Raw genomic sequence first — 12,379 nt, forward strand, 5'->3', positions numbered from 1 at the left:
AGAAAAACCCAACAATCATATGACCCCCTATGAGCAGGACTTTGGCGACAGTGGGAAGGAAAAACTCCCTTTTAACAGGAAGAAACCTCCAGCAGAACCAGGCTCAGGGAGGGGCGGGGCCATCTGCTGTGATTGGTTGGGGTGAGACATTTTGACCCAGCTTCTTCAGTTCTTTATATTTTGGTTTCTATAGTGTTGATTATTATTCTAGATTAAGTGCAGCATAAGTTGTTTCTGGTTTCCTGTTTTACTTTGGAGGTTCGTGTCTGGTGTCAGTGTGCTCGGTTTCCTGTCTCGTCAGCTGTGATCTCTCCCAGGTGTGTTCCCCTCCTGTGCCTCATCCCCTGATTACTGCCGTGTGTATATTAGCCCTGTGTTTCCTTTGTTCTCTGTCGCATCATTAATGTCGACTCACCTTCAGTCTGTACTCTGTTTTCCGTCCGTGTGTCTCTGCCTGTTAGTTTGTATTTTCCCAGTTTAGTTGGTCGGCTGTTTACCGGCAACCTGCTGATAAAGCGGTTACTCTGAGTTCTCCTTCGCCTCACTGAAACCTGCATTTTGGGTCCTTCTCTCCTCGCCTGCCGGTACGCGAACATGACACGAATAGTCTTCTGTTGCACAGCTTCTCTCACGTCTGTTTATTTCCACCCTTTAAATCAGTGTGACTCTGTAACAGGATCAATTACTGTGGATTAAGGAGCCACTTAAATCTATATGAAATGGTCATTGTCACGGACATCTGCAGATCCTTAAAATGTCTGGAGCTTGTCAAGCAAAGGAAGCCAAGAGCATCTTTTATTTAACAGTGGAGATGTTCGTACATTTCCACTGTGGAGAAACTGAGGCTGAGGATTCTGCTTCCACTGTCCTGTTAATATCTGCACCTAGTGTGATGTAGCTGGCATTAGGAAGTAAGCAAAGTTTATATTTATCTCTGTAAGACGAGGTTGTAGAAGCAGAAAGGTGAAGACGTCCAAGACGAGAGCAGACACAGCTGACAGAGCAGCATCTTTTATTCTGGTCCAACGACGGTCCGATTTATCTTGTCTTCTACTGGTCCCAATAAATACCCCTCAACCCACGGATGGCCTCCATCTTCATCATCTTCCTGATCTGGAGTTTGTAGGCCCTGTTCTCCTCTGCCGGCTTGAGCTTAAGATAGGAGCACGAGAAGTGTTTCTCCACAGCTCTGGTTAGAGCAGCCCTTCAGCTCACAGGTCGGTGCTTTGTTTGCCAGATTCCTACACGGCCAGGCTCAAAACACAGATGTGCAACTAAGATGCAGCAGCAGCGATCTGGTTGGTCTGCCGCTATGGAAACACAAGAAAGGAAGCTGTCTGGCAAGCAGGGATTTTCAAAATAAGATTGAAGGGATTATGGATTCATTGTTTGTTTTGTTTTGTTTTCTCAGATATAAAAAAACAGATTAGTTAATGTTCAGTAGATGGTATCTTACCTGGGCAGCACATCCATATATGGTCTGCGGCGTGCGTGACAGGAACAAGACGGGACTTCTGTCTTCGTATGTTTGGCATGAGATGATTTGATAAGTGAGGTTTCTGTCAGAGTGGATCAATGTTCAGTCTCACTGAGCTCCGGCTTCTGTCTCAACCTCTCACAGCCGAGGCTGTCGACACACACACACACTGAATAACTGAGGACCTGTGAGTCAATGTGCTGACGGAGCGATAATGCCTGTGCATGTTAGTCCTGAGATCTCTGATAAACACGTCACACACACACACACACACACACACGGCACTCTTTTCTCCTGAGCAGAAGTATATATGTATACAGTAAAGTTATGTGTCATCAAATTGCTTCAAAACTCTTGATTCACTTTGGAGTTATTTTTTTAATAATGAACTCTGGCTGATAAAATATTACAAAATGTTGGCAAACTGAAAGTATTTTATTATACGACTCTCAATCTGGGGTTCGGGCTCCTCTAGACTTGACTGAGTAAAGCTCAAACAATCGAGGCCCAGAGACGACGGCAGATGTGAGCTCATTGTTATCTGAGACAAAAATGATGGAAGAGAAAGATCTTCTCTTAGTTTCTCAGATATAAATTGGTTTCAGTCGAGTGTTTCACAGCTTCTTGAAAATAAGTAATAGTTTATATGTAAAGTTTTAATATGAAACAGATTAGGAGCTGTCATCCACTGGGGTAGATTTATAAAAAGGAGCACGAGTGCTTCTTCTGTCCTCCGTCAGGGATGAAGGGGATCGAACCAGCGACCTTTTTGCTGCTGGTTTCCGCTCTGCTCCCTCAGACCTGCAGCTCAGTGAGAACACACGACTGTTCCTGCAGATCTGACGATGAAAACACTCCTGTGTGTGTGTGTGTGTGTGTGTGTGTGTGTGTGAGAGCCTCTGCTGCTCTCTGTATTTATCTAAAGCCCAGTAAATCTGCAAATCATCAGCACAGTACAGTTGGCCCCCCAAAAAACTCTCGAAGGCGCCTAAAAACCATCAAATGGCTTCAAAAAGTGCTGTGGTTGCCATGACAACTGGCATAAAAAGCAATTGTTGGATAATTTAAAGCTGATTGGCTGCTAATGGTTTGACGAGACAGATAACTGCTGGTTCAGAGACGGTGTGTTTGTTTTCCTCAGCACCACAGACGAGCACAGACGAGCACCGACAGCTGTTCCTTCATCCGTCTGAGGCCGTTGGAAGCTGTGCAGATGAAGGAGGGAGGTGTCCTCGCTGTGCACGAACTTTAACCCTGCTGAAGGCGGACCTGAGCGCTCTCAGATCTGACCGCAGGGCCGCTTCTGTCAGCTGTTAAACATGAACGTGCACATGCAGGTGAGCATCACGACCACCACGCTCTCCTGCTGAAACGTGAGGATACACAGTCGAGTAAAGCAGACGCAGGAATGCAACAGGAAACACAGAAACAAACGTGCGCGTGACGTGTGGATGTGTGTTGACCCAGATGTCTAACTAATAAAGTTGAGTTATTATCAAAGGAAGCACTTTCCCGTTTTCCACGTCTTCTCCTCCAACTGCTCTTGGAACCAAAACAGACGAATCACACGCTCTGTTTGAAGGCAGCACGCTGAGGGCTCGCTCACCAACGGGCCTTTGAGCCAGGAGCGGCCGCTGCGCGCACTCGGGAGGAAAAACGAGGCGGTGCGTGATGCTGACTGACGGCGCCGTCAGCTCTCATGTTGCTGCTCTACCTGCCATCAGCAGCTACACCCTCACCTGAACCTTTGTGCAGGTGGATTTGAGTGAAGCTGCAGTCACGTTATTATGTTGTTTGTAGTTTAAAGAAATAAAGCAGAATTAGCCGATTTCATCTCATTTATAGTTTAGGAATCGACTGATGGTGATGGTTTCCATCTCCTTCCTTCTCTCTGTCTTTCTTCCTTTGTTCTGCTTCTTTGTCAGTGTTTGCAGGATGTTTCTGCTAAACAGCCGTGTCCTTCAGTTTGAGCAGATCTTTAAACGTTAACACTCCCCATCACAGTTAGCTTTAACTTTAGTCGCTGCAACAACCCGGCCAGTGTGCCTGAAACAGCAACGTTATGTCTCCGGACATAAAAACTGCAGAAGTGTTTCCACAAACAGTGAGAACAGGGCTGCGAGTGGAGGGAGAACCTTCAGCTTCTGTGGAACCAGCTTCAGTTTGGATTCAGGAGACAGACACTATCTCTACTTTCAAGATTAGGCTTCAAACTTTCCTTTTTGCTAAAGCATATAGTTAGGGCTGGACCAGGTGACCCTGAATCCTCCCTTAGTTATGCTGCAATAGATGTAGGCTGCCGGGGGATTCCCATGATGCACTGGGAGTTTCTTTTCTCACTCACTGTGTGCTTATACACTGTTCTGCATTTAATCGTTAGATATTATTAATCTCTGGCTGTCTTCCACAGCCCCCCCCCCCCCCCCCCCCCCACACACACACACAGCTGTGCTCTCTGTGTAACGAGTGTGTTTGTAGTGAAGCCCTCACAGCCTCTGTATTCCCTCAGTCTCTTTCACTGTCACACACTCTTTGTAGTTTGTGCTCTCCGTGCTAATCGGTGTGTTTGAGGCTCTCCCAGGCTGCCCTTTCAGCCTCCTCCTCCGTCCCGACTGTGGCTGATTGGACTGGTGCCCAAAGCCCCGCTGCAGTCAGGCTGCATCACCGGTTACACAAGCTGCTGAAGAGCCGAGCAGGTAGTTGGCTCGGTTTGGATTCAGAGAGTGCGTGCTGCTGCTCGTCGCCTCTGACTGTTGTCAGTGTTCATTAATGAGAGCGCGGCGGCGTCTCAGTCTCACAGTGGTGCTTCGGCTCTGTGTGCAGCCAGCGTGCACACCTGTGACGAGGTTTGAGACACTGCTAGTTTCTGCTGTAGCTACAGACCGGGTCAGGGATTAGTCTTCACCTTTCACACAGGTGAGGCCGCCAAGCTGGAGTTAGCCATTTTTATTATTCTGGTAGACATCCAATCAGAAGGTCAACAGTTTGATCCCCAATTACTGTCTGCATGTTGAAGTATCCATCAGAGGGAGGCAGCAGTAATGACTGCTGTCAGTGCTCAGTTTGAGTAGAAATCACTGTGTTATAGGATATTCAGCGGTTGGTCAGTAAACTGAGCAGAAGTGAAGCCTCGGTCTTCCTCTGTTGTGCTGTTTTGTTCCGTTAAAGTTCATTTTTTCTTCACCCACTTCCACACAGACCTTAATGTGACTGTCTGAGGTTTTAAGAAAGCAGCTGCAGGTGAAAATGTTTCACTTTTCATCCAAGAGGCTTCTTCTTCCAGGCTGTCACCTCAGTGTTGGGAAGGTTACTTTTAAAATGTATTCCATTACAGATTACAGATTACATGCCCCAAAATGTATTCTGTAACGTATTCCGTTACGTTACTCAATGAGAGTAACGTATTCTGAATACTTTGGATTACTTAATATATTATCATGCTGTTTACAACTACATGAATGTACTATTGCTGTGATTTATTACTGTTACTGAAGGTTCGCGGCTCCGAACCGTAGTAAAGGGACCTCTGGCTAATACGGTGGGTTCTGTGTCGGCTCGTAGCTGAAAACTAGCTTTACTTTGTTGTCTGGGTCAACTTTGCTAGCAGAGACAGAGAGAGGCGTTGAAAGGCTGCTCCAACAGAACTTATTGTTTTTGGAGGAAAACACGAACACGGTGTACAGTCGAGTCTTAATAGCTTACTTACAACTGGGCTCGTCAGGCTCTCTTCTTGGCTGCAGTGGTTATTATTATATTTACATGCTTCCAGCTCCCGTTTCTGCTCGATGACAGCTCGTACTTTTCCTTTTTCTCCCTCCCTCGCTCACAGACACATAACGTGTATGGCAGTCCATTCTCCCTGCAGCACGGACTACACTGCCCATGATGCTACATTCTTTAGAGCTATACCTGTAGCATTCTGCCTATTAGCTTAGCACAACAACAACAACAAGGCCTCTCTCACCCAGGAAACACGCAGAGAGAGAGCGTCACCCTGTAACCATGGCAACCCTAACCCACCTGGAACAACAGAACGTAGCTGTCAAACAAAACCCAAACAGTCCTGACCCGCCACAATATGAAACAGGGAAGTACCGCCGTGTAATCCATGTATTTCAACAAAGTAACTGTATTCTAAATACCACCTTTTTAAACGGTAACTGTAACGGAATACAGTTACTCATATTTTGTATTTTAAATACGTAACGGCGGCACATGTATTCCGTTACTCCCCAACACTGCTCACCTTTAAGGTGGACCTGAGAGTCACCTGTGTGAGTCACATGGTTGTGGTAACAGATGTCAGGACTGTGTTGTGGGTCTGAAGTGCATCAGGATGTCACGCTTGGAGAATATTCTTATTCTGCCACAGAAGAGACGATGATGCTGACCTGAGTCTGACTCGGGGAGCTCACAGTATGGAAACGTTCAAAGGTTAAACACCTGAGACTTTCAGCTGTTTAGAAAAAGTCTGTTTTGGTGTGAGCCTGTTTTTTGCTTCTAAAGCTGGAAGAAGTTGGAGACCCACTGAGTGGAGCTGAGAAGGTGATGAATTGAAGTCGTGTCCTGCTCCAAAGGAAATGAGCGTCGTGTTCTTTAAATGTTATTTCTATGTTGATGTTTCAAACTGTCACTGGGAGGAGAGAGAAGCTTTCCTTATTTTTCAGATTTTCATCTCCTTCGTTCTCTCTGCCTTCGTTTTCTCGACAGGTCTCACAATAGTCATTTCCTGCTCCTTAAAAAATACCCAGATATATATATCCTCCTCCTCTCTCTCTCCTCCACTTATCCACTAACTCCTGCTGACAGCAGAGCCGGTGAAGGGAAGTCTTTTTTTTCTGCTTCCTGCAGGCGGAGGAGACAGAAAGGAAGGAAGGAAGGAAGGAAGGAGTGGAGAGAAGACCAGTTTTCTGTTTAAAAAAACAAGCCTGTTTTGATATGGAGGACAAGTGGCACCCTGAGAACAGCGACTCGTGCAGTCTGCGCTGCTCCTGCTCGCAGGCGTGAAAATGGAAGCAGAGGATGGAAATTTCAAGAAATAAGTGCTGCGCCTGACTGACCACATCTGAAATTTAACCCCGAGCTCAGAGGGCCAGACTTTAGTCTGTCGTGTGTTTTATGAAGCTCGGCTTGCTCACCTTCCCCGACGCCTCGGACCGATCCTCACGTGACCTCAAGGAGGTGGAGATTCACAAAAACACAGTGGAGGAAAGATCAGATGTTTTTCTGCACTAACAGTTTGGCTTTGTCCACATCACAGACTGTATATAGAAGATGGTCATAGCTGTATATAAATCTCCATTCTTTATGTCAACTCAGTAAACATTTCTCTGGTTATTAAAAACGTACATTTTGTGGCATATCTGAGAGTTTTTTTAAATTATTTTTCTATAAATCAGAGCAAAAATAACTGCTTCAATGTTCAAGTTTTTTTTATCGGGTTTCATTCTAGTGAAACATCTTTCTGTGAGCTTTGCAGGAGTCACAGCAACACAAGCTGCAAGCAACACATGTTTTTGTTGCTGCAAGTGCTTTTTATGCAGTTTTTGCAAAGCTATATGTGGAAGGAAACTGTGACCGAGGACAAGCTGATGGCATAAGATGTAAGTACAACTCCTCCGGTTTCATATGCAAAAAAAATTATTGCGCTAGCTCACGTGGTTGCAGAGCTACCGGGATTTAAAAGTAGTTATGCAAAACGGAGCGTGCCCGCTCTGACCGGCTTTAAGGGGTTGAAGGACCATTATGGACAAAATGTAAACAAATACATGTTTCTGCTGCACTTGAATCCTTTAAGTTTGAATGAATGTTTTTGTGAAAACTGTTTTGGTGAGGTTCAGTTCATTCTAGCTATTGAGCTCATTTTCATTAGAGACTATCTGGCGACAGCCCCCTGCTGGCCTCCTGGGTGAACTGCAGCCATTTCCCCGCACAATTGGACTAACAGGAAGTAGAATGGTTCTCCAGTATGTGGGAAACATAATGTGTTCCGTTGCTGCTTTACCTTTTTACTCTAACACAGACCTTGATTTCCAAAATGAACATCATGTTGGACTCAACCAGACCTGAAACTCGTGACTAAGACCCTAAACTCATCGAGAAGTTTTACTGACCCAGACGTCACCTCCATCCAGGAGCATGTTTTAAATCAACCTTTAACCCTTTAAAGCCGTTCAGAGCAGCACGCTCCATTTTGCGTAACTATTTTTAAATCCCTGTAGAACCGGAACCGCGTAAGCTAGCACAGTAATTTTTTTTGCATATGAAACCGGAGGAGTTGTACTTACATCTTATGCCATCAGCTTGTCCTCGGTCACAGTTTCCTTCCACATATAGCTTTGCAAAAACTGCATAAAAAGCACTTGCAGCAACAAAAACATAATATTCCAGAAACACGCTTTGCTGATCCGATCAGCTGTTTGTAACACTTCCTATGTTGGAATAGACGTCAACATGAACTATTGCATGTCCGCCAGTTCCTGCCCGAAACCGGAAGTGATGTCATTTTCGCGGAAAATGTAGTTTTTTACTTGTAGGCCTTAAAAGCCTATACTGGTGTTTTTAAAAGTTATGTTTGACTTTATGACTTTCTGTGTGGTTTCTGGGATGCTTAGGACTCATATTGCACTGCTGGAAATAGTTTATTTTGATGCATATGCTGCTTTTTTGCAAATTTGCATCATAATATTTATTTTCGTTTTTCCTGCAGTGTATAAAAATTGGTGTATTTCAAAAATAAAACTATGAAGACACTCAAAATAAATTTCCTGTTGTTGTAAACTATTTTGTGCAACTTTTTTGTATTTACAGTTTTGAGGGATAAGCCTCTTAAATTTCTCTAACTAGAAATATATGTAAAAAAACAAAAACGATTTTCAATTCTTTTGTAGTTTATTGCACTTTTTTGCAATTTATGTAACTACTATGCACTTAATGCAGACATATTATTAAAATACGGACTATAACAGTTGTATTGATGTATAGCAACTTGAAATGCTCCCAAAAATGGCTCCACAGCATGTAAACATATAATATAAGCTCTGGCGGACTTGGTTCTATGGTAGGTCTTAAAGGGTTAAAGCTTACATTTGGTGGAAGAGCGACATGTGATGTGGGGTTAAGACTGGAACAGATGAGACAAGTTCACTCATTTTATTGAAGGATAAGTCTTCTGGAGGCAGCGCTCACCAACAGAAGCATGAAGCAGCCTGTTGTCCAGGACCTCGATTATGCCAGAGAGGAACCAACATGTGAGACGAGAGGGGAGGGTGTAGCTTAGCCTCTTACCTGCATTCTTCCCTTGTGTGGGCTCAGAGAGAAATCAGCAGACTCAGGAGAATAAACAGGAGGAAAGTGGGCAGGCGGGTGAGTCACAGGCAGGTAATGATTTCCTTCCTTTTCCACCCACAAAGTTTCAGAGTAACAGGTGAGTGAGTTCCACAGGTGACAGTCCTGCAGATTTTTCTTCAGCTTTGGAAGCAGCGGTTTCTCCAGGAGGAAGTCGACATCAGAGCGCAGACGGAAACCGGAGCAAAGAGCGCTCATAAGAATGCAAAGACTGAACGAGCAGCAGATGGAAGGAAAGGAGAAAAGTATGGCTGACAGCGCTGCTGCCTCACAGAGAGGTTTGCTGCTCATCCGAGGAGTTTCAGGTGTATGGAGGAGTAAGACCTCCTTTAAATTTCAATTAAATGTAGACAAATGTATATAACAATATTTTTTTTCAGCATTTTGTTCAACCCTCCATCACAGAGCAGACACGTTTGCTATGATCACAGCTCTGCTGAACACACAGTGGAGCAGATGCACCTGAAGGCTGCTCGGTTTGAGCCGTCAGCTGTTTGTAACCTGAATGTTTCCTCTTCAGCTCAAATCTCAGGACCTCTGCTGCGTAGATGAATACATCTCGTTTCTCTTCATGTAAAAACATTTTAATAGAGTATTGATGTTTCCTCACACTCTTGTTTTGAATTATATTTTTGGAGGCAGTGATGGATGTTTGACTTCCCATTGAAGAGTTTTTATCCAGTTTTATGTTCCTGAGGTTTATTCTTGTTTTAGCAGAGTTAACGTGAGTAAAGGTTTGAAGAACAAAACGCTGGTGAACAGATGGAGGACAGACAGAAAGACCGAGGGACACGGCGATGTCCTCAGCTCACCTCATTTCGGCTCAGCTCGCCTTCTCTTCTGCGGTGAAATCGTCTGAGCTCGTTTTTCCGAAGCGTGTTGTTATTTCCGGCCTTCGCAGCTCAGCAAAGTGCTTTTGTGTCTTAAGTGCTTTTGTTAAAAGTGCTTTGATAAACAGTTCAGGCTGATACGAACAGAAGCTGGATCTGAATGTGTGACCCCGGATCGAGCAGCACGGCGGCCCGCTGATGCCTTGTGACGGCTTCAATGCAAAGAAAGGCCATGAATAAATCAGCGGGCTGCTGCGAGCTTCCTGCTTTCCTCAGGTGTTCGGGCGCAGCGTTAGAGGAACAGTCGCTCACAATCTTCTGACACTCGGCAGCTTTCCTTGTTTTTCCTTTTTTAACTTTTCTCACAGTTTCTGGCTGTTTGTCTTATTTTGCGGGATACGTCTCCTCTCAGTCACACTCGTTATCATGTGTCTATGTAAATTACACAGGATGGCAATGAGGTGGAGTTCAACACCAACCAAAAATGTGCCCAAGAGTTGCACAACTAACTCAAAATACATCATTTAAGACATTAACATTTCAGCTCCTCCCTTTCTGCCAGGTTTCCTCTGATTGGCTGCCCCTCATGAGATGAGGACAGCTGGTGGGTGGAGCTTCCGAGAAAACAGCAGCTACGGCAGCTCATAGTCTGTATCCCAATTCAGGGTCTGCAGCCTTAAAGGCCGCGTTTTAAGGCCGATTACGTCACAGCGACGCGACGAAGGCTGTCCCAATTCGAAGGCTGCTCGAAATGCGGCCCTCAAATGCGTCCTTCATTTCCCTGAATTTTAAGGACGTGGCGGTGTAGACTTCGTGGCCCAACATATCCCAGAATGCATAGCGCGGCGGTGGGTGTGGATAATTTTGCCAAAAAAAAACAGTGGATGAGGGGCGCCCGAAGAGTAAACTTTAAGTACTGAATATTATGTCACTTATTTATGTGCAAATGTTTAATAACGAAGAACATTAAAACATTCCTGTTGGCCACATGTCGGCAAAGTTATGTGACATTAGTGACGTTTGTACTAACTTGGTTTTAAAGCCTTTACTTTAAAATATACGCCGTTCAATAGCTGAGCTTAATCAGAGAATGATCAAAGCTCATGTAGAAACAAACAAATGAACAAAAGATTTTCTCCTTCATTTCTGTCAAACAAAGCTGTATGAAACGTTTCCAGCTGTTAGTATCATGGTTGCTAGGCAACCTGGGCAGCGCGACGGAGGCTAGACCGTCCCATTTCACAAGCCTCGCACTTCCAGCCTTAGCGGTCTTTGAGTACGCGGCCCTTGAGGATCGTTGAGGCTGCAGACCTTGAATTGGGACACAGCCAGTGATGACTTGTAGTTACATCGAGCTCAGTAATTGAAACTGGGCCAGTTTACCATGAACAGTCGGTGCTGAACAGGCAATAATCACAAGAAGTTTCAACATTTTAACAGGAGGGTGAAAGTTTAGCTTTTACTTGTATGACAGATTCAGCAGATTTACTCTGAGGGCTGAAATAAGCATCTCTTTACCTCCACCTTGATGGATGGAGAGGTTGATGCAGGTTGGAGGCTTCACAGAAGAATCCCTGAGGAGGAACTTCCTGTAAAGTTTGTGGTAATGAGCCTTCGCTGACACGCTGCACTGATTTAGGACAATTAGGCTTTGATTTCCAAAGCTGGTGTGAGAGGGAGACATCTGATTATGTCTCAAGTAACAGCAAACAAAATCAGCCTTCTACATAACTGATGGAGCAAAAGTGTTTCGTGATCAGTGTGTCCCACTTCCCGTTTTTCAGCCCCTCTGCCTCAAAGTTTCTAAGTGACTTTTAAGTCACTTAGAAACTTAAGTTTCTAAGTGAAACTTAACTTTTAAGTCAGCTTGACTTGACTTTTAAGTCAGGGTTAAATGTTCGATCATGATACAAACTGTCATTACTGCTGATAAATGGCGTGCAGACAAAGGCGGGTTCAGAACTGCAGTTTGCATTTATTGGAAATTTGAACGGTAAAAAGATGAGTCTCATATGTTTGCAGTCACTTTCTGAGCATCTTCAGTGTTTTTAATGTGACACTAAATTCTCTTTATTGGTTTTCTTTTGCATCCCATCAACTTCCTGCAGAATGACTTTTTTTCTGCCAAGCCAGTGTTATTTGATTTCATGTATAAAACAATACTTTATCTTCTTATTAAAGCCGACATCAGACTGATAACATTTTAATATATTACCAAAACTTTTATGTCCTTAGAGGCCAGACGTGGCAAAACCCAGGGATCCAGTTTGAAACATCTGGATGGCTCTGCTGTGTCCAGACGGATGACGGCTGCACAGATTTCTTCAAGATCAATACTGGCGTCCGACAAGGATGCGTGCTATCCCCTTTCCTCTTCCTGTTGGTAATTGACTTCATCGTGCGACGATCAGTTGACCAAGCTGGCATCGGTGTGCCCTGGCACGAAGCGCGTAATCTCACTGACTTGGACTTCGCAGATGACATCGCCCTGCTGGGCTCGACTCAGGAAGACCTCCAAAAGTTGACCGCGGCCCTGCAGAGGGAGGCGACGAAAGTTGGATTAAGAATCAGCGCCAAAATAACCGAGGTACTCCGAGTCGGCTATGCACGTGCCCGCATTCCTGTCATGATCAACCAACAACGTGCTGAAGAGGTGGAGAATTTTACACATCTTGGCAGCATCATCTCGAATGACGGGGTCTTTGATCGGGATGTCGACGCCAGA

This window comes from Neolamprologus multifasciatus, chromosome 10 (assembly GCF_963576455.1).
Source record: "Neolamprologus multifasciatus chromosome 10, fNeoMul1.2, whole genome shotgun sequence".
Taxonomy (NCBI): domain Eukaryota; kingdom Metazoa; phylum Chordata; class Actinopteri; order Cichliformes; family Cichlidae; genus Neolamprologus; species Neolamprologus multifasciatus.